Genomic DNA, 27,061 nt, shown 5'->3' with positions numbered 1-27,061 from the left:
AGAGAACACCTCAAGAGGCTTGACATCCAAAAGTCCGCAGGCCCAGATGGATTATACCCCAGAGTCTTAAAAGAGCTGGCGGACATCATAGCATGTCTTATGACGAAGATATTTCAAAGCTCATGGCACTTGAGTGATGTACCAGAAGACTGGAAAAGAGCCAATGTAATCCCAATCTTCAAGAAAGGGAAAAAAGAAGATCCAGGGAATTATAGACCTATCAGTCTGATGTCCATCCCTGGAAAGATCTTGGAGAAAATTATCAAGGGATCCATCTGCAACAGGCTACTGAATGCCAGCCAACATGGTTTTATTACTGGATGTCTCACCTGACCAATTTCATCTCCTGCTATGACCAGGTGGTGCATTGCCTGGACAAGGGAGACTAGGTTAATGTCATTTATCTGGATTTCAAGAAGGCCTTTGACTTGGTCTCCCACGATGTCCTCACGGCCAAGCTGGGGAGCTTCTGGCCTCGACCATCTCACAGTCCGATGGCTGGGGAACTGCCTCCGGGTTCGGACCCAAAGGGAACAAATCAGCGTAGCACAAGGCTAGCAGTAGAGTCCCCCAGGGCTCAGGGCTCAAACCGGTACTCTTCAATATCTTCATTAATGACCTGGATTTGGGCATCAGATGTAGACTGACAAAGTTTGTGGACGACACTAAACTATGGGGGAAGGCATTCACCCTGGAAGACAAGCTGGGGATACAGGCTGATCTGGACATGCTTGCAGAGTGGGCACACCAAAACCTGATTGCATTCAACATGGACTGAGAGGGACCTGGGGGTCTTGATTGTCCACAAGATGAACATGAGCCCCCAATGCGATGCTGTGGCTGGCAGAACAAACCAAACTCTGGCATGCATCTACCGATGCATTTCGAGCAAAACCAGGGGTGTCATCCTCCTGCTTTACTTGGCCTTAGTGAGGCCACAGCTGAAGTACTGTGTCCAGTTTTGGGCCCCCCACTTCAGGAGGGTTGTGGATAAGCTCAAGAGAGTCCAGAGGTCAGCCACCTGTATGATCAAAGAGCAAGACAACAAGCTGAGGAGAGGCTGAGGGACACGGGACTCTTCAGCCTAGCAAAGAGAAGGCTCAGGGGGTACTTGGTGGCTGCCTATAAGGGGCGTGCATCAGGACCTGGGAGAACAGTTGTTCACCAGGGCTCCCCAAGGGATAACTAGGTCTAAAATGGCCACAGACTCCTAGAAGGCCAATTCAGACTCGATATAAAAACCTCTTTACAGTCCGAGTGTCCAAGGTCTGGAACAGACTCCCCCCAGAGGTGGTGCAAGAACCTACTTTGGACTCATTCAAAAGACATTTGGATGTTTATCTTGCTGGGATCATCTGACCCCTGCAGACTTCCTGCCTATGGCAGGGAAGCTGGACTCGATCTCACGAGGTCCCTTCCAGACCCTAATGTTTATGAAATCTATTAAATCTATGCTGATCACAACTTTAAATTGATGATTTGCTATCCTCTGTATGGCTTTATTAACAAACAACTTTCAGGATCAGACTCTCACATGCACCAATTTCCTTTTGCTTTTTTTTTTTTTTTTAAATGCAACTTCCTAGCCCATGAGGAGGTGGAGAAAATCTAGAAACCCAGCCCTTCTACAAACTGATCCATGGGAACACTGAACGATCACCATTCCCTGCCAATATTGGGCTGTTCTTGATGGTCCTTTCCTCAGTGCCTTATCCAGTCCAGTCTTAAGTCAGTTCAATGATCACATTCCTAGTGACTCCAATGTGCTGACACATCAATGGGGGAAGTTCTGGACTGTGGATTGAATCAGAGAACATTAATTAATTCTCATAAACCAGTCAGTGCTTTGAAATGTCTTTTTGGAGGGACACTGCCATGCGCTCACCAGAAACGGCTTTGTCCAAAGCAGGAAAAGCAGTGCTAAAGAAAACAGCATAATGCCTGTCTCCCCAAGTTGGCAATCTGGGCATTTAGAAATAATCCTTGCCTGGAATTATTGTAATATTTTGGAGGTGCAAATCAAGCTGTTGATTCAAAAGGATTTTGCAGCATCACACAGTGAGTGAACTTAGTTCCACAGGCACTGAAGGAGAACAATAAAAAACCCCAACTTTTTATTTCTAATAGAATGCTTAGGAGAGTCTGGGTATATGTCTGTCATCACTGCTCTGCATAAGCCTGATTTGGCTACTGCTTCTAGCTAAGTCACAAAGCACCAGATCGCCAAAGGTATTTAGGAACTTAACTCCCACTCACATCAGTAGAATTTATATACCTAAACACTTTTAAATATTTGGCCCATGGTCATTTAGCTCAGGTTGCTGGCTTCAGACTTCTGTTTCCTCATGAAAGGTTGCTTGCATGTAGCAGGTATCTTTAAAAACATTCAGCTTTCACTTTGCTCTCGCTGGGCACATCTACATATGAAATTAATGCAACACAATAAACTCTGGCACATATTACACTGGAATTTATTGCTCCTGGGCGCCACGTTTACACATGCACCCAGGACCACAGCACATTGAGCTGGGCCAGAGCAGCCCTGCCTGGCATGGGGTATGGGGGGTCAGCCTGCCAGCCTGGGGCTGCTCTGACCCAGCTCAACATGCTGTGCGGGGGCTGGCTGAGGCAAGAGGGTGCTCCAGTGCAGGGCTAGCTGGCAGGTGACCCACACATTGAAGCATCCTTATGCCCCAGCCAGCCCCATTAGTATCTACATATACGTTCCTGTGCACTGAAGAACTTTGCCATAGGATAGTAGTTGTATTTACAAGTAACCTATGGCAGAGTTAATTAGTTTACTGAAGCCCGATAGGGCCACACATGTCGATGCTGAGGCTTTACCGCAGAATTAATTAGGTATCTCTGCAGTAAGGACATCTATACATGAGCAGCAAGGCTGCTCCAATGTGCTGTAATTACAGCGTGTTGGAGCAGACTTGATTAATCAACTTTTGGGATCAGATTCTCACATGAACCAATTAATCAAGTCTGCTGGAGCATGGCAATTACTGCACTTCAACAGGCTCCAGAGTATTGTGTATCAGCATCCCTGCGCTGAAAAATGGCAGTGGGGGTACTTTAACTAAAGCTTGTCGAATAAGCTTTAGTTAAAGTGCCCCCACCACCATTTTTCAGCACAGGGACAGGCTGATACATGAGATGCTCTTGGAGCTGCTCTAATTAAAACACCCCTCTCCACTCCCAGAGCACATGTATAAACGCCCTAAATATCTTGTGCAGATGCGCCCATTGAAATCAGTGTCCACTCTACTATTGATTTTAATGGAAGCAGACTTAGACGTTTCTCTCGTGCATTCTTACAAGGTGAAACCTCTAATAGATACACACACCTGACTCCCAATTAATGGGAATTGCACATAGGCATTGCAGAGAGAGTGAATGCCTGGGGGCATACTTAAATAAAGAGAGATGGAGTAACATATCTGAAGGAAGGGAGCTACACCATATTGTCTAAAAATCCTATAAATCATTTGGGTACCCAGAGTGCCCTCACAAATGTTGGTGCCTGGGATTGCTCCTTAGCACAAGAATACCTGATTTTAATCTCAACTAATCAACTTCTCCCTCAAATCCTACCCATCTTTCACCCAAGACCCGGGGCAGAGTAGCAACATATAAATTCCTACAACCAATAAATAGGGACCTACTCAGATTGTGGTTTAACGATTTTCACAGAAACTGTGAAAACAGCAATTTCCATGATCTCCATGAAAAATGACATTGGCCTTGATTTTCTAGGAAATCAACCAGAAAAAAAACCCTTAGTAAAAATAAAATGCTAGTGGGCTTCACTACTGCTGTGGCCTGGCCTCGCAGTCTGCCCAGGAGGGGAAGGCGCCAGCTCACAGGGCAGCATGAAGGGTAGCCCATCATGCCTGTCTGCCAATCAATGCCGATTGACTCTCTGCCAATCAATGCACAAAGCCCAAGCTCTCATCTCTCCCACACCCCTCCAGGGCTTTTTCACCAGTCAGCACGGAGGGACGGGGCTGCCATGAAATGGCCACAAAATTGTCTCTTCAGGCTGTGACCAAGCTGTGAAAACTGCTTTCTCTCACCGCGAGTTAGGTGGATCCCTACCAATAAATGATGCAAACAGCAACATCCATCATTAAGGTTGCCCAAAACTTCCTATTATAGGAACTTACTTTCAGTTCTTACAATTTGGTCAAACTGTGACTATTTTGGCTGAAATTTTCTATGCCATATCTCTGCTTGAAAGCAATTAGCAGAAAAGAAGAGAGAAAAGAACTTCATTACAAATGACTCAGCCATTTCCAAGACAAAGGAATATATATTTCCATTTAGCTTTCTTAAAAAAACAAAAACAAAAACTTGTGCTTCAATATTTTAACGGTCCTGAAATTTAGCACAGGGTCATATTTGTGTCAAAGATGTGCTTTTTTCCCATTCCATGCAACTACTCACTCAAATTAAAAGGCTCTGTAATGTTGCTGCTCACACAGACTCTGTTGAGGCTTGCTACCTTATTTCACAGTGTATAGGATGATACGTTGTACAGATCGACCCCTGGTTTTCCAGTACGAAAAGTTAGGATTTTCATAGGCACAGTGTACAAGTCAGAGCCAGGCTTGGGCTTGGCTGGTGCAGCCCTATCACCTGCAAGCAGTGCTGCCTGGGCTGCACCAGCCAAGTGCTGAGGCTGGCCCCATCCGCTATGAGCAGTGTTGCTGAGCACTGTGTGCAGGTAAGTATGGAAGTAAGTGTGCAGGCTCAGCACTCGGCTGATGTGGCCCCATCTGCTGTGATGCTGCCTGGGCCACACCAGCGCCACTTGCAGGAAACGATATGGTGTATAAGACCAGGTTGAATTTTAAGTCAAAAATTGGGCCTCAGACCTGAACTTATACACCTTGAAATACTGTAAATTGCCAGAGTCTATCTGCACTGAGCAGCTCATGCCACCACCTATGGACTGAACATATGCCATTCCCTACAGTGACGGAGAGCATGCTCTGGGTCAAAGGCTGCCAGGCCTGAGCTGGGCTTTCCCTAAACCTGCTGCTTCTGGTTGCCACCACAGCTGACAGCAAGCAGCCTGTCTCTCCTCTGCTGAGCCCAGGTAGTATGGAGGAGAAGGAAGCAGTCATTTGACTCAAATAATTGGGTGAAGAAAGTGGAAGGAGAGATGCAGATCAAGAATAAGAGGTCAGAAAACGTACGGATAAGAACAAGGGAAAAGGAGCAAGGGTGAGGATAGGAGCTGGGTAGTGGGAGTATAGAAGTAAAGAAAGGAGGACAGAAGAAAGGGCAGGAACAAGGGAGGCAGAGGAGATAGGATCAGGGAGAAAAATAGGGAAAGGAGGAGTACTAGTAGCACAGGAGGGGACAGGAGTGAGACACAGTGGTGGAGAAAGACAGATGGGAGACAGGATTATAAGGGCTGTATTCATAAGCTTACACTTGTCTCCAGAACCTGAAAATGAGTCCTATTATTCTCAAAGCTCTATCTGTCCAGCAAATAGCAGTGAAACCCACTGGCAAACTGGACATCTCCATCACCCTTTTGTGGCAGCTCCACATAGACAACAGCCTTGATATCTTACCTGTTAGTTCCAGGGCATTAGTCTATACACCTAAAGACTGTACTTCCAGCCACTATAAATCTGGCATTTCCTAACTTCTGAGCATTTGACTTTACAACCTTTATGAGTTTTAATGTAGTTTGTTTTTCTGTACAGCATATACAGAGGAAACACAGATCCTCCCACACCTTCACCCTCCCCTCTAAGAGATGCCAAAGTCAAATGAGTGCAGGCCCTTTTAGCACGACACAGGCCTGATTATAATCATAAGAATTGCTTTTTAAAAGAACCTCTGAGCACAAAGGCCTAGAATGAGCTTAACAAAATCAGTGGAGAAAAATAAACACTAATCTCTTACAAGTGCCTAACACAACTTCATTAAGTCCAGCTATGGCTGCAAAGAAGCAGGATGTATAATTATTGAATTAAGCCCTAAGAGAATACAGGGGGAAAATAAGTCCCTAGCTGTTATGGTGTTAGTCATTCAAAAAGCTCAGTAAAATAAAAAGTATAAAAGCATCTGTTACTTTGCATAGAAATCTTGTATGAAAATGAATGCACCATGGCTGAAAAAAATGCAATTACATGAAGAAAGATATATTTGAGGAGTAAGGGCATAAGAGTTATGGGTGTATTTTTAACCAAGAGCATTTCTGTGTGTTTTACATTACAATTCTGACATTAGCCCACCACAGAGGTGGGGTGTGAACATTAAACATTTCCCCCATTGTTTCATGAGTGCAGAAACAACTGTGCTAAACAGCTGTGGGGCAGTTCATGTTGAGCGTTCCCCAGCCTGGCTTTTACTCACAATGGCAGAGGAATGGTGGCTTAGAGCTAGCTGAAATATAAAAGTTTCGTTTTGCTTTAAAAAATCCTCTACATTGATGCTGTTTTCGTGTGGACCTGTTTAAAATTGGCCTAGCATTCATTTTCCTTATTTAAATAAAGGGTCCTGCTTTATTTAGGGGCCACGGCCCCCTAGCCACAAGGGGAGGGAAACCCACAGATTCCTTCAGGGTTTTTACTGAATGCATTTTTTAAAAATAGCTATTGAAAATTTTACATTTCACCAAACACCTGGTAAAAAACACAACACACAGTCTCCATTCTGATAATGTTTCGAATAATAATTTCTCTTCAAAAAATGTTATGACACTTTTCCTATGAAAAATGAAAATTTTTCACAATTCTTCATACAAATATTGTTTAACAAAACTCTCAACATTTAAAAAATATTGATTAGTCCTTTTTTAAGGAACTTGCAGTAAATACATACAGCCAGAGACCTCTTAAATACGTGAAGGCCGTTAACATTGAACAATTTTACCAGAAGAATTTTATCAGTCTAAACTCTCCTGTGGAGACAGTTATTCTAGTACAAAGACTGCCTTTTTTGTTTTAGCTTAAAACAATATAAACTCTACTGGAAAAAGGCACTCTTTTATCGGGATAACTATGTCTGTATGAATACTGGCATAGCTATAATTCAATATACAATATACAGGTTATACAATTATACAGGTTATACAAGTATAACTCCGGGGGTCAGACTCGATGATCTATTGAGGTCCCTTCCGACCCTAACACCTATGAATCTATGAATCCATCATATAATCATGATAATTAGAGTGACTGTAAAGTATAAGATTGAAACTCAGTGGGCTTTACGCTCCTAATTCTTCAGTGCTTTTGAAAACCCAGACTTTTATCAAAAGGTAAACCACATTTAGCACTTAAAGGGAAAAATAATATGATGTAGGGATGTTTTTTGCCTTTCATAGAGATGAGAGAGCTTGGAGCAGTGGTAGAAATGTAAGGGAATACATAGGGGCAAGTCATTGTTTGGACCACCTCTGCAGTGCTGGGGACACTTAGGCAGTCTAAAAGGAGGCTATCAAACATTTTTCTTAGGCTCTCCAGCTCAATTAATTAAGACTTTCCCAGTTATGACAAAGTAATAATTTCAGTTAAGCGCTGCCAAATCCACAAGTATTAGGCAACCTGAAGTGAAATCATCATAATATACAGAGATGCAAAAGGCATCTTTACAAATAATGCTATCTTGGACTCAATTTTTAATAACAATGACATCCTTTCTGTTGGTCAGAAGTATCATGTTGCCCATTCTTATGGTGTGCCAAATAGGAAGGAAGACAGAGCAGCCATGCAAGGCTATAGTTCTGAACAAGAAGCCTCTTTCTCTCCTTGTTTTTTATAGTGCTTTTCCAAATGCAGAATACCACCGATGAAAACTTGGTATCTTTGCTTTAAAGTGGTAGGTGGCATTTTCCAAACCTCAAGAAATATTTTACAGGCAGAAAGTTATTTTATCCCAACCAGTTTGCCAACCCCTGATTAAAATGGTGCAAAGGATTTTCAGTGTCTTGTTGAATTGTGCTGGGGTGAGGGTTGTTTTGTTCATATTGTGCTCAGCACTTTTGGCAAAACTAAAGCACATCTTGCCAACAGCAGGGATTATTTCTAAAATGCCATCATACTGTCTTTTATAAAGTGCAAAGACAAGAAGTAGTACAGCTTAGATAAAAAATAAAGAAAAGGGCAAGAGAGACAGAGAAAATACACTGCAGATGTAAGCACCTGGTTATTAATAGAACCCATGGTGTATGGAATTTGATATGTGCTGCACTTATCAAGTCAGCATTTACCACAACCTACTGCTTTTACTTGTTGACTTTCAGACTGCTTCAGCAGTGCAGACAACTGCATTGCTAAATACCTCCAGCCTGAGCTTTATTAAAGGCTATTTTCATAACCATAAACTAACAGAGCAACGTTCCATTTTATAATTAATAAATATTGTTATTAATAGATTTAAACAAAGCTGGCTTTCATTCCTTTATTTAGTGGTGCATTTGGTGAAGCACTTAAGAGGGGCCATTCCAATGTACACATATAACTGTTTTAATTACATCCTGTGAATTTATTTTTCCAGGGAGAAATATTTCTCAGGGAAAATGTCTATAAAAGTAACTTTAGAAGCAATGTAATTTTGTGCGTGTTTCCTATAGGAAATCTGTTTAGTTTAAGTCCCAGGTTCTAACCTTTCTTTTATGCAGTAATGTAACTTGAAGAATGCTGCTGACAGCTGTATAAAGTCCCACTATCTCTTCTGAAATGGAATCTCTGATATATTTGAGGCATATTTTGATGGGACCTCGCTTCCCTTCTTTTGCCTGATTTTGATTACAGGAATACTTCCTCTCTCTGTCATGACAGAAATATTGTTTTACGTTATACTCACCAAGGAGCAAAGCTCCAGTAGTTGATTTATTTGCCCATGTTTTTGCTGTATTTGCAAGTTATTTTTAACTTTATTTAATCAAAGAAATCCCCCTAGAACCTTTAACTCTGGTCTTCCAGATACAATAAGTAAAACTTTATAGATTTTTCAGCCATTGAAGTGGGAGAACACCCAGGAAATTAATTCCACTTGGGAGATGCATGGTTGGGTTTACAAGATATTCCTATCCTCAAGAGGCATAAGAACCAGAAGTTCCTGCCTGAAGTTTGAAGCTTCTTCTTAGGTGTTAGGCTTATCTCAATTCATTCTGACTGCACAGTCCTCCTGTTGAAGGTTTCACTCATCACACCCCAACTCTAGTGCAGTAGACTTGCACATTATTGGTGGCTGACACTCATTTGATGTGCAACCTTGAAGAAGTCTGTATCTCTAAGATGGGAATCATAACACTATCTGTCAGCTTAGACTATCTCTTTGGGAAGCTCTCTGTATATGCATCCGCAGCACTTAGTGCAATCAGGTCCTGATGTCAACTGGGGCCTTCTTGTGATACAGCAACACAAATAATTAGAGGTGCACCGACACATCGGTCTGATATCGGATTGACACTGATATAAAGAAAATTGCCTGTATTGGAAATTGGCCTGATGTGGCTGATAATGTGGCCAATAAATGTCCAAGCATGTGCACAGCCACAGCACAGCACATAGGCAGTGAGGAGCACAGTCCGGCAGCTGGTAAGTCTGTTGTGGTGGAAGGTGTCATGACCCAAAAGGCATGATTGTGTGTGTGCTTCGGCACCAGAATTATCCCCGCCAAGTTGCAGAGCATTGTACGGGAGAGTTTCCTGTTGCAAAGGAAAACCCTGGTGCAGGGACGCGTTTCCCACCTTTTTTGCAGCTTCTTTTGCAGGGTGCATTGCTCATGTTGCAAGAGGAATGCACGGTGCAAAGGAGTTCCTGCCACTGGTATGTAAATTCATTCCCCGTGATTGGCTAGTGCTAAATTATTCATACGTGGCAGCTAACGATTGGCTTGTTAGCCGTATAAGAGGCTTGAGCGGTTTCCGCCCAAGCCGAAGAGGACTCCACATCCATCTCGTGGGGACTCTGGGTACACGGCAGGGTAATAGAAGCCCTGTGTGAGATCCAGAGGAGCGTGGCAGCCTGATCCACTGCCCACCTCTTCCCGTCTTTGAGCGTGACTTTTATAAGACGTATTTACGATTTCTATTTTGGTGGCTCGTTCACCCAGAGCTCTGCACTGTGGAGCCTAGCAACCTCCACGAGACCGTCTGTGATGTCTTTGTCTGTAACCGCAACTCAAGCAAGTTTTCCTGCCTACTTGCACTGCCATCTCGGTGTAAGTAAACAATCTTTAAAACTACCGATACACGTTTGTGCCTAATTCCAGCTCGACGGCCTTCCCTCTCCGATCCGGCATGCCCGGGCTGCTGTCCACAGCCCGCGTGCAGCGCGGAAAAGGGCTCGGGTCGCTCCTGGCCCGCACAGAAGGGACATGGGGAGGGAAGGGATGTGAAGGGGCAGATCAAGGCCTCCGCAGTGAGGGAGCGAGTGGGGCTGGGACAGGTACTACCCAGCCGGGGCAGAGCCACAGCTTGTCCAGGGGGGCGGCTCCCGCTGCTGCGTGCACCCTGGCAGGGCAGGGGTGCGTGGTTCCCCTCGGATCTGCTCAGGGCACAGGCGGGGTGGGCTGCAGCTGCAGGCTGGGGTCAGGGCTGCGCCAGGCCCCACACTTCCTAGACAAGCCACGGCTCAGTCCTGCGCCCCACCCTGCCCTGCCTGGGCAGCACCTGCCCCAGCCCCTGCCCCACTCCCACCCTTACCGCAGGGGTCTTGATCTGTCCCTCCCACATCCCTTCCCTCCCCTCCCCTTCCACCACAACAGACTTACTAGCTGCACGCAGTTTTTCAAGCTGCAGAGCTGCATATTGGAAATTGGATTAGTATCGGCTGATATGCCCCCTTAAAAATCAGTTGTCAGCATCAGCCCGCAAAATCTCTATCGGTGCACCCCTATAAATAATACTAAAACCCAACTTAGTACTTTTGCTCAGTAGTGGTGCATGAAGGACATTATTTCTTAGACTCTCAGAGGTTTTGCTTGCTTTATTTTTGTTGTTGTTTGCAAGTAGCTCCTAGCTAGCAAATTGGCTGATACTAGAATGTGCCCTGAAGACTATAGGCTATGAATCAGAGCTGCCAGCACTTTGTTTTTTTGTCAAGTACCCTCAGCCATCTCTTGCAGGCTTCAGCCTCATATATATTGCCATGAAGAAGTGCCACCTATCTGCAGGGGTTGTCGATAAAGAGGCAGTCTTGGATGTGACCTGTTCTTCTGTCCCATTGTTGAAAGTACTTCTTAATGTTCCTTTCAACAACCTCAGGTGAACTGAATTACAAAATACAATCTGGAGTGGATGGTAATGTATGGCTTTCTGTGGCTAAAGGTTTGTCTTAGAGGAAGGAGTCTGATGTCCTAGCAAACTGAAGACGGAAAAAGGATTTTTTCTTCATTCTTACCATCAAGACATTGATGGGTGTGTCCAAAAGTACCCTGACGCTCTAGGGGAAAGACCCCCTGATGGAGGAATGGATAGTTTCGTGGATATTTCCACAAAATGGTGTGCCTCTTTGCCACCAAGGTCACTTTGGTTTGGTCCTGCTCCAACGTGAGCCAGATGCTCCTTGCATGGGAACTGACCTGATTTGCTGTAGACTGGGTTTTCTTCTACTGGTGTCAGTGGAGCACAGGTTGTCTCACCAAAGAAGAGGGGGACAATCCACATGAAAAAGTTCCTGGGGATGGGGAGCAGCTGCCTTTTCAATACTAGAGCAGTAAAATACTGAATTGTTCTTAGACACTTCTTCAGATTCTGTGTCCTTTTTCCTTTAAGAGCCCCAAATAGCAGCACCCAGACTCTAGTCTTGTAGCACAGGAAATGGAAATGGAGGACACAGAGAAAAGTTAAAATGGAATTGATTTGATATGAAACAAAATTTATGCTATGACTAAATAGAAGGTTAATTTCCATTTTCTAACCACAGATGCCAAATGAGTTGGTATCTATGAAGCTGAAAATATGCTCTGGATTTATAACATTCTACCATGCATCCAGGCCACTGATATCTAGACCCTAACTTGAAGTTAAAATTGATTATAATCGCCCTCAGTGTGGACATTGGGGATTATCAAAGCATGTATCTAATGACCTATTCTGTCTCGTTTAAGTTGATTGGTGGCTCTTTGGGTCACAGACTCCAATTTAGGTATATACATAAGTACATGGCTGAAACAGCCTTTGTCTGGAGTGTCACCCATACATCATCAAAGACAAGCTAATTTAACAGGTATAACTATTCAAAAATCGTGCCACAAGCCTAACGTATGTGTGCAGAAACTTGAATGGACCTTACTGATGTTGTTCAGCTCTTCTTGTTACAAGATTCTTATTCCTTTGAAAGTTGTTTCCTTCTAGATCACAGAGGAAAACATTAAAAGGTTGTATTTTTTTATTCTTTAGAAGACAAAATTAAATCTGAAGAAATTCAGTTTCCCCCCATTCAGGTACAGTACAGTAGCTTTATTAAGTATAAAAGCAGCAAAGAATAAGTAACTAACAGCCAGCTCCTTGCAATATTAACTACAATCTGGTGAAGTTATTTATAGTGTTAGCATTAGATAATGGATTAGTGTCACCACAGATTACCCTGTAATTGCTATTTCTTCCAGGGGAATGAATCTGCTTCTATTATAAAATGCTGAGCGGCATAAGATGGTAATCACTGTAGAATGCTACAAAATACAGTATGAAATCTATAGAAAGGTATAGAGTACGAAACAAACAAAAAAATGCAGAGAGAAAGAAATGGAAATTTAAAGTTTTATCATACTAGATAGCAAGGCTCTATCTTGTGAAGGGAATAGTAAAGTAGTGTCCTGCCTAGTCGTCAGGGCGCCATTCTACTATGTCCTGTATAGACATGCTCTCAGAGAAAGTCTCTGTCATGATGAACTAACAGTTTAACCAAAGATATGAAGTTCCTTCCTGCAGATAATATATGGCAGTGGTTCATCTAGAACAGAACACAAGATTTGTGAATCTCAGTCTAGTACCCACTTCACTATAGCATTCTGTGAAAACTACTCCCCTCATTTGCCAACATGTCTTTGTACAAATCAGATGCCCATCTGAGAAACCTAGTATGAAAGTTCTTACCTATTTCTGGTGTCACAAAAAAACATGGACTTTAAACTCAAAGTTGTCTCCTAAGACTGTACAATCATTTACCTCTGTCATGTATGAAGATGTTGTGACTAAAGTGAGAAAGTATACACCTACTTAATGTACTCTTAAGAGTGACAGAAGATGGAATATGCCATATGGAACAAAAGGAATGGAGAAGAGAAAGGCAAGCAGTTCTTAAAATCATTCCAATTGGATTTGTTCGAAGGAAAATCTAAGCACAAAGCCAAAGCATGAATAAATAGGCTGGGACTCTCTAGAGACTTGAAAGGTGCGAAGTTCAATGCTGAAATGGAAATGTTGGGAATGGAACCTTCGATTCATTCTCTTGGAGCACAACAATAAAGTTCCATCCCTCCTATAGTGGATTTCTCACTGACCTCACAGGGATACTGTAGGTTAATAGTGTTCTGGGAAAGTTGTGTAGGGCTTACGGAAACTACTACTATGAGTGGTTATTTGCCGAACTGGAAAAGAAGTTGCACTACCTCCACACAGGCTAGAATGAGAGAAACATTCATGGGCTAAACCAAGACCTAGATTCACACCCATTTTGGAGCAGCTTCTTGAGCAATGCAGCCCATCCTGCACGACCAAGGGTCTCACTGGTTCCTAGGATGAGAATGGATCCCTACACTTCATGGAAACAGTGGGAAGAAGACAACCTCCTTGGAAGAGGAGATGATCATTCATGGTCAGGACTGTCTTACTAGTTTAGGATATTTTAATGGGATGTGTGGTAATTAACAGGTGTGAGTGATAAATCAGACAAAGAGTTGATTTCCTCTAGCACCAAACAAGGGACATTTATTAAAATATGGAAAACAGTATGGACCCTTAGGTATTCTATCCTTCTCACTGCTTCGCTGTGGGGTTTCTCCTGGAAGTTTTCCTTGAGTCACTGTTTCATCCAGAGAGACAGGAAAAGAATGATGCTGGTATCAAACAAGGCCTCATATTAATTAATTTCTCTCTGAAACATATTGTGAATGTCCATGAATATTATTCATTATTTGTTTACTGCTAGGAAGATGCCTTCTCCAAAAAGCTTACAATCTAAATTTGATCAACAAGATTTTGAAAATGCATGGACAAAGTGGTTTTCCAGGTAACTTGATGGCATTAGACACCTCATGCAATTGGAATGGGTATAGTCACTTTGTTCCTTTAGGTTCCTGTAGCAGGGGCTGGGAAGCAGCCCCTGCTAGACCCCCACAGGAGGGGCTATGCTGGGGAAAACTGCACCTGGCGAGATGCAGATGAGCAGTGTTGTCCCAGCCTGCCAGCTACAAACCTCAACTCCGAAACTCACCTGGCTAGGTCCAGGAAAGCCCTGCTGCCCGGCACACTAAAGGAGGATGCTGGGAGGTATGGAGAAGCCAGATGGACCGTGCAGCTGAGAAAGTGTTGGGGTAGGGAGACTCACCCACCAGGGTCCTGAGTGGGCGGTACTTCCCCAGCATGCTGCAAGGAGCTCTGGGGAAAGAAATGGGAGCTGCACACTTGGCCCCAGGAGCACATGACCCAAGGGCCCATGCTGATGGTTCCCAGGAAAGCCCAGGAAGCTTAAAGAAAGAATGCCAAGAGAGGCTTATTGTTCAGCATGGAGGAAAGGAGGAGATGCTGAAACCAGACAGGGAGAAGGACTCTGCTGCAGCCAGGATCCAGCCAGCTGAACCCTCATGGAATGCCAGGGAGACTGCGACTCCATGTAAGAAGCCAACACTACCAACAGAACAGATGAGCACAGCCAGGCGGCAGGGGGCTTGCAGGTGTACCCATTGGTTAGGATACTGGGGACACTAGGAAGAAGAGTACCCCAAGTGAAGGAGTGTTAAGCCCTCAGGAGAGAGGGCAGGAGAGGATACAGAGGTAGTGAGCCTCAGTGCATCCTAAACTACTCTGGGCAAAAAACTGATTTGCTTGGAGGAACTGAACCAAAGAGTTCACAGGCTCAGGGCAGCTACCAATAGTAGAACCAGTGCCCAGAACAGGTTCAGAAGTTTTCCTTTTGTTGTGTAATTCTGTAATCCCTGGCTAGCAAAACATTGCAGGGGACAGATCCCCTGCACACTTGAATTCACATTAATCAAATCAGCGAGTCAACACCTGAGACTCAGTGAGACATCTGAATGTGAACCCCTGGGACTGGCAGGCAGAGATCCCATCGCCTGGGATCCACTGATCCCAAAGAGAAAGAAGAATACCGCAAGCTAAGTTTAAACACCCGAGGAGAAGAGGCCCACCTAGAGAACATGGCCAACCTCTTGCAAAGCCCACACTCGATCTGGGCTAGAGACCTGAGAACCAGCGACTTGCACTCAGTGCCAGCAGGAAAAGACACTCGTCACCCGAGTGGAAAGGAGCAGGCTATAGTGATGGTGGAGCCCTGTGGAAGACTGACCTTATCAGTATGATCATCACCCAAGAGGCCATCCATACTCCCAAAGAATAACTTGACATCAAAGATGTGGCAGGTGAGAGGGAGAGAAGACAATGTAGAGGTCCCTGTGATCCCGACACAGTGAAGAGTAGCAGGTAAGCCCAGCCGCTCGCAGTTCCTTTGAAATTTCCAGTCCAAATAAGTCAGGAATAGGAACATCACATCTCTACACGGTGTGTTTTCTGTTTTGGTCATTCATCCTCTTGGCAGATCATTGCTGATTTGTGAATGAGTTGGGTTTCAAAGATAAATACATATATGTATAAACAATGTGCATTTTCATACATTACTATGGTGATGATATATACAGAAAGATCATAACTGATGGATGTTTACTTAGAATAGGGAACTGATATCAATTACAACTGCCTTCTTTTATTGTTCAGAGATGCTTCTTAGAACTATATGGGTCTCTAACTTGAGTATCAAGTACTCTGTAAATGGAAAGATCCAAGTTATTCCACAGATCCCCATTTACAACAGTAAGAAGTACATATGGCCACAGAAGAAGGGGTTGTTGCTTATGACACATTTTGCCACCCATGATAAGGAGCTAATACATATTGCTTTTTTGTCTCAATTTAATATTCATACAAGATGCTTCCCCTAAACTCAGATGCCCATTCAAATTTCAAACCAAACACTGAAACAACCAAACATTGACATATTCCATTCATTTGACCCATTCTGTCATATTTATTTGCATACTGCACACCCCCAAATAAGACATGCACGGGACAGATACAGAGAGAACTCAGTGGTGCAGACACCCCCAGCCTTTCAGTTCATGCTGTAGGAGCAGCAGTTGGGGAGTTTGTTTTTAAGGCCCTGATGGAAATAAGAATCCCCGCTCCTTTCCTCTCCATAGCTCGTCCCATCACCTCCCATTTTCTCCCTCCCTCATCTGCTGCTATCCCTAATGATCTGGGACTAGGGCTAGGGGGCATAGCTGCTGCTGCCCTGCGCCAGAGGGCTCAAAGGCAAGCCAGGATTAGATGGGGACAACAGCAGCAATAGGTGGATTCCTCCCCAACTTGCCTGATCCTCCCTGGATGTTTCCTGCCAGCCCAAAGAGCAGGTTCAGGGGAATGGAAGCCACTTACCACTGTTACTGTCACTGCTGTTCCTGGCTACTTCTGGCTCCCTGTAAACCCTGGCTAGAGCAGGCCAAAAGCAGCCCTGGAGACTCCCTCTCCTCCACATCTGAGGCATCTGGGGACAGCAGCAGTGGTAGGTGGGGAGGTGGGCAAATGAAGGGGGCAGGACATGTCATCAAGCACAAAGGGGACGGGAGAGGGGAGATTATCATCTGATTGGGGGACTTTAAGTCCTCTGCTGCTGCTTCCGCTGTGGGGTATGCCTGCCCAGCGTGTGTGTGGGGGTTAGCGGGGACAGGCATCTGGGAGCAAGGGATGCAGCCTCCCCTGCAACACTAGTGGCTTCTTACACACCTTCCTTTACAATCCTCAGTCTGTCCATGTACACACACCTAATTTTGGGAAAGCAGAATAAAGAAAAAATCCCCCCCCCACCCTGAGTCCTACCTGCCATGGCACCTGCAAAGGCAGAGCTGAACCCTCTGGCCACATGGAGCAGAGGCAAAGTCTCATTACCAGCGTCACTCCCCTTCTCCCTACTGCTTGGCCAACAGCTACTGCCAAAGTCAGCAGTGGCTGGGAGAAGGTTAAACCTTTAGCTGTCAGGGGTAGAAGGAGGGGGCTGTGAGAGCGTTAAACCTGTAGCTGTCATGGGGAGAGGGAGGGAGCTAATGAAGGGACTCTGAACCCGTGCTGAGCACAGCTCACTGACACCATTCCAGTATGAAAATCAGTTTCCTCTCTTAAGATATGTAACACATTTTCGGATGGCTAATTTTTGGCAAAACATTTAGCAAATCTGGTATTTAGACCAGTAATGATTACTAAATTCTTTGGAGCAAAAAACCAGTCAACCCTCAACATTGCAGACAGAACACACACTCATCATCAACCTAAACTGGAGTCTTAAAGCAATGTGCACATCACCAGTGCTCCAAAGACTACAGTTTAGGAATTACTGATATCGTTTCTAAGCTCTGTGGGGTAGGATGTGCTTCCTACTATACAGAGTCCTATGCAACAGAAACCTGATGTCAGTTTGGGTTCTTAGGCACTATTGTAATAACAGCAACAATGCAGTTACAAACATTGAGGCCCACCTTCACCTACTTCTGCCTTGAAAGACCGCACAACTTGAAAGACAGTAAGTCTGCATAGTTCTTGCTCTCAGTTCTTCCTGACTCCTCCTTTGCCTAGCAGTGTGCTGTCAAAATACAGACCTGGCCAACACCCACTGAAGTCAGGAGAACAACTGCCACTGACTTGAGTAGACTTTGGATCAGGTGCTAGAAGTCGTTTTTTCTCAGCCAGGTACCAGTCACATTTTTTAAAACTTACTTTAAACACTAAAGTGTGGGGCAGTATCTGCTTCTCTGGTTGACCTTTTGGAATGCCTTCTCCCATTTTGCTTGGCTTGCTTGCTGACTCTGGGGCTGCCTGTGGGTTTGGTATTGATTCAGGTCACTGGTTGATGGCATTTGCTTATAGCACAGCCTTTTTTGGAAAAGCTTATTCCAGGATTTATTACAGGTTCTTGGTAGCACTCGTTGTTTTCAAATCTGTAAAACAGTTTCAGTTTAACCACCTGTTTTTACATGCTCATAATTTTGCAAGGCATTCACCTTTTTGGGTGAAAAATTTCCATGCTTGGTATCTTGGCTGAAGAAGTTTAAGACACACATGAGTTTAATGCTAAACGATTCTGCAATTCCTGAGTTCAGCATGGGCGAGAAACTTTTCCTATTCAACAAATTTCTAAACATACTTTTTATTTTGAAGGCTAGCTACCCAAAAGACTGAATCCTAGCAAAGGTATGGGCCTTCAATGAGAACTTAGAGCCTGTGCTTCCTTTAAGAAACCTGATTAAATCCAAACAAGGATGTGAAAGCTTGCAAATTTTATGTTCATCATTCCCTGTGGGCTTACTGGCCACACATGGTAAGCCACAGGCCACCAGATGGCACATAATGTGGATGATTCCCTCCTCTCTCCTCCTGCACTGCACTACACATGCAACAGGAGGTATGGAAGATGCTGGGAGCTCTGTAACACCAACCTGCAGTTTATACATTTCTTTGTTGTTCAATCCCAAATGGGATCTTTTAAGCAAGGGCACCTGTAGCAGGGGCCAGATTCACCTCACTATACAGTTGACTCAGATATAAATGGCTACCTTGTCACTTGGGCTGAGGAGTCAAAGGCAATTGGACACTATGTATGCCACATGGCTACCTTGTGACTAGAACTTGGCTACATAAATTGGTATGCTGTAACTACACTATCACAATGGTCCATCTGATCTATTCATTTAACCCATCCTGTCATATTTATTTGCATACTTCACACCAAGTAAGACACACGCGAGCCAGATACAGCGAGGACAGAGAGACTTCTGACCTATACACTTGGGAAAGTCAATAATGCTGTACCCCTTTTATACACTGAAGGGCAGGGACAGGGATGGGGGTGGGGCTCAAAACCCAAAACATAGACCAACACCACACTAATCTCTTTCCTTTAAAAAAAACAATCTCGTAATTTTGGAGACCAACTTCACAGTGTTCCTGGAGCTGTCACTACTGAAAACAGCTCTTTATGCTCCATAGTTGTGTGTGAACACAGAGCCAAGCTCATAACTGAGTCATGTTGGTCAGATCCCATGTTCACCAAAGCCAATGAGAAGTTTCTTCACTTTAGTTTCTTCACCTTTCTTGTCCAAACTATATTAAAATCAATGGAAGACTTTCCACTGACTTCAGTACATGTTGGTTCAGGCTCTATCTGCACAGCTGCTGGTTCAAAGGACTGGCAAGGTCTGCTGGAGAAGCCAGCATAGCTTGTAAAATGCCGGAGTCAATTACCTCCAGACTTTCTTTCCCTGCACTATAGAATGCCTTAGGAAATGAAATGCCAAAACATAACACCAGGGCATCTCTCAGGCTGTAAGATCATGTATGCAAAATAAGCAGGCAATTGTAAAAGTCAAGTTTGCTTTCTTAATGTTATCTCAGCTTCCTTTTCTGTTTTTTCCATTGTTAAAGGCAACTTGTTAATCTTTGTTATTAATATATTTAAATCAGTAAAAATTATGTTATTTATTTATGTCAGCACTTAGAGACCCAGAGAAAGATGAGAGCCCTAAGGCACTTGGGTGCCAAGGGAAGGTGGCACAAGGCAGGCCTTGTCGCAAAGAACCAGCAGTAGAAAAAAAAAGCCACAGAATAAGAGGACGTTCAGGTTACATTCCCCGTGGTGAAGACAGGGAATTAAGGGTGGATCTACACTGTGTCCCTAACATGGTTGAAGGCGTCTGCTCTCAACAAACCCCACCCCCCATGCTGTTATGTTCAGGCACATGCCAAACCTGGAAATATGGCAGCAAAGCTGTTCTGGGAGTGCCCTAGGGAGACGTCCTCAAACTTACCAGAGACAAGAAATCTCTACCCTGAAGGACAGAGCCATTAAGCAACTCCCAGAAGATCCCATACAAAACCTGTGACAAAGCAGAGAACCAAATGAAGATTTACCGAACACCAAAGACAGCTTCCCAACTTCCGGCAAAACATACTTGGTGTGCAACATGGCAGAGCTAACATTGACAGTGCAGCTGTAATTCATGGAATGCCATTACTCTGAGGGATCAATCTGATGTTTTACAATACATACATATTTGTATCATACCGGCCTTGATTAAGATTTGAAATTCTTTGGGGCAAGGACTGTAGACCACATTCTGCCCTGATTTAAATCTCACTCTACCCTTTTAAATAAATAGGGTTGCTGGAATCAGTGCAGAATTTGGCCTAGTGTCTTATATTTCCTTAATGCTTTGTATATTCTGACCACCGTGCAAAATACTGAGAAGGAGGGCTCTATTTTGGAGGGATACAAGGGGCTGCACTATTATATCATGCCACTGCAAAATGTTCTGGATAAATCTTCATAACACTTTCCATTGCTGTCTTCTACACTCAACTATTCACACCGTCCTCCTTTTAGTAGAGTTTAACAACTGTGAGGGCTCAAACTATTTCTTATGATTAAAGATAGTGCAGCATCTGAATCTTACCCTTCCATAATTCAGAAGCTTCTGAATAACTTCTGACCTTCTGCTAAAGCACCTCTGAGGAATGGAAACTCAACCTTTTTTCTGGAAGAATGGATGGAGTAATATTTTAAATTAAATGGTTACTTAATCTCTGTGGCTGGTTTAAATCTATAATGTCCTTTCAGTTGTACTTACTTCTATCAGAAGATTCAGTGATGTAAATGCATTATCCATTTCAGAGCTTTTTCTGCCTCTTCCATTAAGAGATGGGCTACTCAGGACCACTTTAGAATTTCTTAAAGTAATTTCTTCCAAGCAGTCCAGCTGTATGTATATCCAGTGTAAGTGCCAAGAGCTCAGTTGGGTTCACCTGGATCAGATCTGTTCATTTCAAAGGCCATCCAAATGCTGAGAAACCCCTGCTTATGAGTCTCAGAGAGCATTCTGCAAGATCTCTCTCTGCCTTGGCAGAAAGAGGTAGAGCATGTTTCAAGGAATTCTGCAAAGCAGCACTAGACAAACTCTGTACCTTTCTTGTCCACACAGTGCAGATACATACAGCAACTCTACCAGACACTGTCTATGGTTACTGGCTTTGTGTAAGGAAAATAGTTTGGTACCAATACAATGAGAGTGTCGGCTGTTTCTGAGACCTGGTATGTGCATTTAATTAATCAGCTACTTTTTAAATAAGAGTTACCTTCTGATCTGAGAAGCCATACTTGTGCAAGTGTCCCTTTGACTATCACCGCCAGGTTGAATGACACTTCTCTCAGCCTTTCACAAAAGCAATAGCAGGTGACTGGGACCTGGCCTGCAGAACCATAAAACAATGCTGTTTGTACAAACTGGGACAATACTTAACCCCTCCTCCCCAGCAATAACCTTTCCTTCCCCTCATGTGGGCAGCACTCCAAGAACACTCTTTTTGCAAGGGTAGACATTGCCTCTCCCATATCAAGTGATGGCTTTTCCACTAAGCCCAGTAATCAATGCAGCCAAACCAGAAAGCAGCAAAAGCAGCAGACGAGAAGGCTGAGCCAACAGTGGAAGCTCTCTTGTTCTTTTTATTGTGGGTTGCTCTACCATTGCCTGAGCCATCTCACCTAAGCTATAGTACATTAGAACCAGCTGGATCCCTTAGGGTGGTCTAGCACTTAAGTTGCTCTCCAAAGTCACATACCAAGAGCCCGCAAGCCCCATACAAACACAGTACATGATACTTGAGAAAGTGACATTTTCATTTAATAACACATCTAATACACATTCCGGCACAGCTTCTGATCACTCATAGCAGCAGATATAAAACCCAGTACAATAGAACAGTATTTAGCTACAAGAGGCAATGGTGCTTTCCCTCTACCTTTTGGCTCCTGAAGGCAGTATCCCATTAACACGGTCTGAGTTTATAGCTCTCAGCCTAACAGAATAAAACATAAAAACCGACCTTTGTTGACACTTCTATGGATTAGTAATGAAAAAGCTGAGATTCAGTAACCATTAAAACTGGAGAAAAACACTCCCAACATTAACTGAAGTTCCCTGGTTTACCAGGCCCCATAAGTCCTCCTAAAAAGCTATTGTACAGTCCTATACAGGGAAGAGCACTCCTAAGTGAATCACTGAATTTAAAGAGTGATCCTTTGGAATAAACAACTCTTGTGAAGAGGCATAACATAAAAAGTTTAACCTACTCAAAGAAGCTATAGCCAGATACTTACCTGGTATAAAGTACAATCTTTAAATTGTCTTCCATGGAGCATCCCCATTTTACACCAGTTGAAGATCTGACCCACTGTCTCTCATTAAACTATACTGATTTATATCACTGTAAGGTCTGGTCCCTTGTTTTGCCCTCCCTACTTTAGCATGACCCATGCACTCTGACAACCACCACTCCCATGAAATTGATAAAAGTTATCATCAGGAGTTTTTCCCAACAGTCATTTCCCTTCTCTTCTTGCTCCCGCAGAACATGTCCAACCCAGAAGTGTGGCAGTGAGGGCTCACTGGGGTGCCCACTCCCACCTCTCTCCAAGTGCCTTTCTCCAATGTCCTTCTGATGTGTGAAGAGCACCCTTACAGCAGCTTCTCTGATTCGTTTCTAGGTTTGCAGCATGTGAGCAGGAGGAGATGGCTGGGGCATACTCCTGGGGAGCATTGTGGCCATGGTTATAGACCTATCCTTAAGCATGCATTTAAGTAGATGAACCAGCTATTTTATCGTTGTGTCTATTTTGCTTTGTTTGTTAACCAACACGTCTTGGCAGCTGAGATTCTGTAAACCTCAGGTCTTGACATCCACAGGGGACTTCTACTCCTTTATTCTTAATGCCCCCTGTATGTAATGATCCGCAGCAAATGCCACTTCAACCTCCTGTTCATTTATTTTCCTTGTATCCTTACACTGAGAACTGCAACACTAACCCAAGCAATAGGACCTGTCAACACAGAATAATACCAACTGGACCTCTCCTCTTCTCTTTGCCTCCTGTCTAAAAAATATTCATCACTGAAATGTCAACAGGGTAAAATTGTACCCTTTTTCTCATGACATTATGAGAACTGTCCTATCATTTTTTTGTTATATCCAGTGGTTACTGTCTCTGCCAGTTAATTTTGTTTCTGGTTCTCCTTGCTTAGTCCCCATGCTCTCTATAGGTACCTATGAACCTCAGAGATTCATCCCTATGCAAATACTCTTATAACCCAGGGGGTTAGATTTGATGATCTGCTCAGGTCCCTTCCGACCCTACCAACTATGAAACTCAGCTACTTCAGGACAGTTCCATTTTCCAGCTTTATACTCCATACTGAAAGAGCATCTCAGATTATTTGAGTTGGATGAGAACTCTTCCTTCCTCTTCTCCCTCCCTAGCTTAAAGTCATGCCAGTTTGGAACTTAGGTAGTTGATATTCCTTCGATACACTTCATCCAAACAGCCTCTCTCTCACAGGTGGCCTTCCACTTCTCTGTGCATCCAAACCTCCTCTCTCTCAAGCACAGCTGCCACATCCATCAGTTGGTATCCACATCAGGCTTCTCATTTCATTCATACTACTTACCTGGGCTATTTTCCACATATTTCAAGTCTACAATTTAAGATGAGAAAGGTCCTATTAAAGTATACCTTTCCAATGAATTTTATAGGAGACATTTCACATTTCTGTCCAAGCAGCTTGGAGTCAAGAGTCATTCTTGTAGTAAGGAATGTACGTGCTGTACTAAGTCATGCAACTAACCGAATGGTACACGTGACAGAAAGCAGCATGCAACTCACTTGACTGCAGTAGGACTAAACCTCCCACAGAGCGAGTGAAATGGGGCACATAAAGAAGGTAGTTGCAGGGAGCCCAACTTTGTTCTGGAGATGAAGAACTTATCTGGTATTTTTCACAGTAAAATGAATTTCCTTGTCTAGTGGGGTTTTTTTTCCTTTCCTTTTTAAGTATTTTTTGTGTGAATTTCCTTTTCTACATTATTAAGGTTATTAACCTTCAACAGACCCTTCAGTAAAAGCAGGTTTATTGGCCCCTGAAGATTCAAACAAGTCTCTCATTTCAATTGTTGACTGCAGGACTTTTCATGGCAGGGGAGGGCACAGAATGGCCCCCATAGCATACATGAGAAAGGGCAAATCTTATTTTTCTCCAGCCCTTTAACTTCTCCCATAGCTACTGCTCATGTCAGCGTGACTTTTAAGCTTCAATAAAGACCTTGCCATAGGCCCCTAAGTAAGGCAAAGTACAAGGTTGCAGTTTTGTCAGTTGCAGTTTGCTTCCTGCTCCAGAGGGGTCATCTGTGCCAATCCTGTACCTGGAGCAGATGGGGTGGAAACAAGTGTCCCCTCCCTTGCTACCCACCTTTGCTGCCACCTTCAATGTGAGCAGCAATTGTAGGGAGCAAGGACATGATTTATGCTCCTTTATTCCCCTATGCAGGAGCCCTGGATGGGCCACAATCTGTCTCAGCAGTCATTAGAGCTAGGTGGGAGATTATCTTTTCTCCCCATGAAAAGTGTTTCTTTGAAAAATTTTCTTTGATAGTCTTTTTTTTTTTTTTTTTTTTTTTTTTTTTTTTTTTTTTAAAGAAGCAGAATCTTCTTGTAAAAATTTCCATTTTGTTGTGCAGCCACTGGTCACAGATTAAAGCACTTTGGCAGAATTTTTTTTGCAACTAATAAGAATATCAATCATAATTCACTTCACAATACTTTCCACTACAAAACCAAAATCAACGTCACTTCCATTGTATCTGTAGTTTCCCCACCCTACCCAGTGCCTAAAAGAGAATTAAAAACAGAAGTGACATTCTTGGGGCTGCAAAGCAACAAGTATCCTGAAATGTCACAGAAAAACCATTCTCCCTTTAATAGAAAGAGCTCTCTGACCTGTGAAATCCTGTCCCGCTTGTACCTCATGGATGGTCTCATCTAAGGATACCTCTCACTACAGTGCATCACTACATCTCTCAATCCATGAGGCTCCTGAGCCCACAGCTCCAAAAGCAGCGTGCCTCACTGATAGCCACCATGGCCTCCTACCTCCCCTTCAGATATGCCCAGACCTCAGGGGTACAACAGTTAACATAAACACTTGACCAAAAATAACTAACTCATTTGAGTACGCTCACCACAGAGCATCTCCTTTACTGCCTCTATCAGCTGGATACTACCAGCTCCTTCCACGATATCTTACCTCTCTGGTAATCCCCCCCTCCAAGAAGTTCTTCTCCCCAAAACACTCAGAACCAAAGTGACTCTTTAGCTCTGGAGCCAAGCCTATATACTACTAACCCCACCCCGACCCCCACTTACAGTCACTCGATCCCCACTTCTCAGAGTCAGGGATTAACTGAACTACCTAATCTACAAACTTGCCTCCTTTGCCACCTGTCTCCCTATGAGCAAGCTCACAGCTCTGTGGCCATATTCTCCTAATCAAGCACACACTGCACTGCCTTGCAGTCAAGCCAACTTCTTTGCAACCCGCCCTCTACAGCAGGGGTGGGCAATTATTTGGACTGGAGAGCCACTTAATGAATTCTGGTGAACTGTCAAGGGCTACATGTGTGTATGCACATGCACACACACTCTCACAAGCTCTCTGCAGCTGGGCCGAGGCTGGTGCCAAAACAGCAGTGGCAGTGGGAGCATGAACCTGCCCGGGGCTGTAGTGTCTCGTTTCTGCTTCTACCCATTCCACCCCCACACCCGCCATGCTGCCCAGCTTGGCTGACAGGCAGGCAGGAACAGGGTTGAGAGCTGCACTGAGTGGGGGCAGGGCTGTGGCATTTGCAGCCCTGCAGAGCTGGCTTACAGTGGGGGACAGGGGGGGAATGCCACTGCTTTTGCATCCCCCCAGCCACACCCACACCCAATGTGCAGATCCTGGCTGGGGGGACCAGGGCAGGGGGCTCAGCTTCCTCCTGTGCCCACCCTCCATGCTGCACAGTGCTGGGTGGGCAGGGCTCTGGCTTCTGCTGGCACTGCAGGGGACGCTGGGCAAAAGCAGCCCTACCCAGCCACCGCCCAGCACCGTGGGATCAGACTCCATCTCCCAAGCTGCTTTGTAGTGCCAGGTGAGACTGCAGGTCGGACTGCTTCCACCCAGCATCTCCTGCCATGCCAGCAAAGGCCAGAGCCACCACCTGCAGGCCCACCAATTGAATCGATCCAGCCCGTGGGTGAGTGGCATCTCCAACTCTGGCCTCTGCTGGTGCTGTGGGGGAGAGAGAATCAATTAGAGGGCTAGATATGGCCCATGGGCCATATTTTGCCCATCCCTGCTCTACAGTGTCTTGTAGCCACTTAGTTCTGCTGCTTGGCCCTACTATCAGTAAGAGAGGTTACTTACTTGCCCAGTCATCAGCAGCTTGATCAGCTCTGCTGCAGCCACTATTTAACCCACTGCCTGATGCCCAGCTCTAGTAATCTGTTTTCACCAGCTTGCTCCAGATAAGTGGCCTGCAGCTCTTCTGCGGCTTTGAAGCTACTACACCTTCCCCTATACCCCACTGTCAGCTGCCTATTTGTCACTGGTGGCCCTCAGTCAGCTTCATCTTTCTCTTCTATTACAAGTTTCAACAAGTTTAAGGTCAGAAGTAACTACTAGCTCATCTAGTCTGACCTTCAGACCACTCATGGACTGCTAAATTCCACTAGATACCCCTACAGTTTGGTCACTGGCTATTAAAGCATCTCAGTCCTCAGGGGACTAAACTATTGCATGCCACAGGCAGAGAAGAGAAGAGAGAATGAGGTGCCACCAGTGTCAAAATGCCCTGGACTTTCAGGGAGACAATTAGGCAAGACAGGATGGTTCAACTTCCAAGTGGCTAGGGGTCACAGCTCCCAACCCAGCCACATGC

The sequence above is a fragment of the Alligator sinensis genome, unplaced genomic scaffold (genome assembly GCF_000455745.1).
Source record: "Alligator sinensis unplaced genomic scaffold, ASM45574v1 scaffold233_2, whole genome shotgun sequence".
Classification (NCBI taxonomy): domain Eukaryota; kingdom Metazoa; phylum Chordata; order Crocodylia; family Alligatoridae; genus Alligator; species Alligator sinensis.
The sequence above is the reverse complement of the archived record's forward strand: the minus strand, read 5'-3'. Positions refer to the sequence as shown.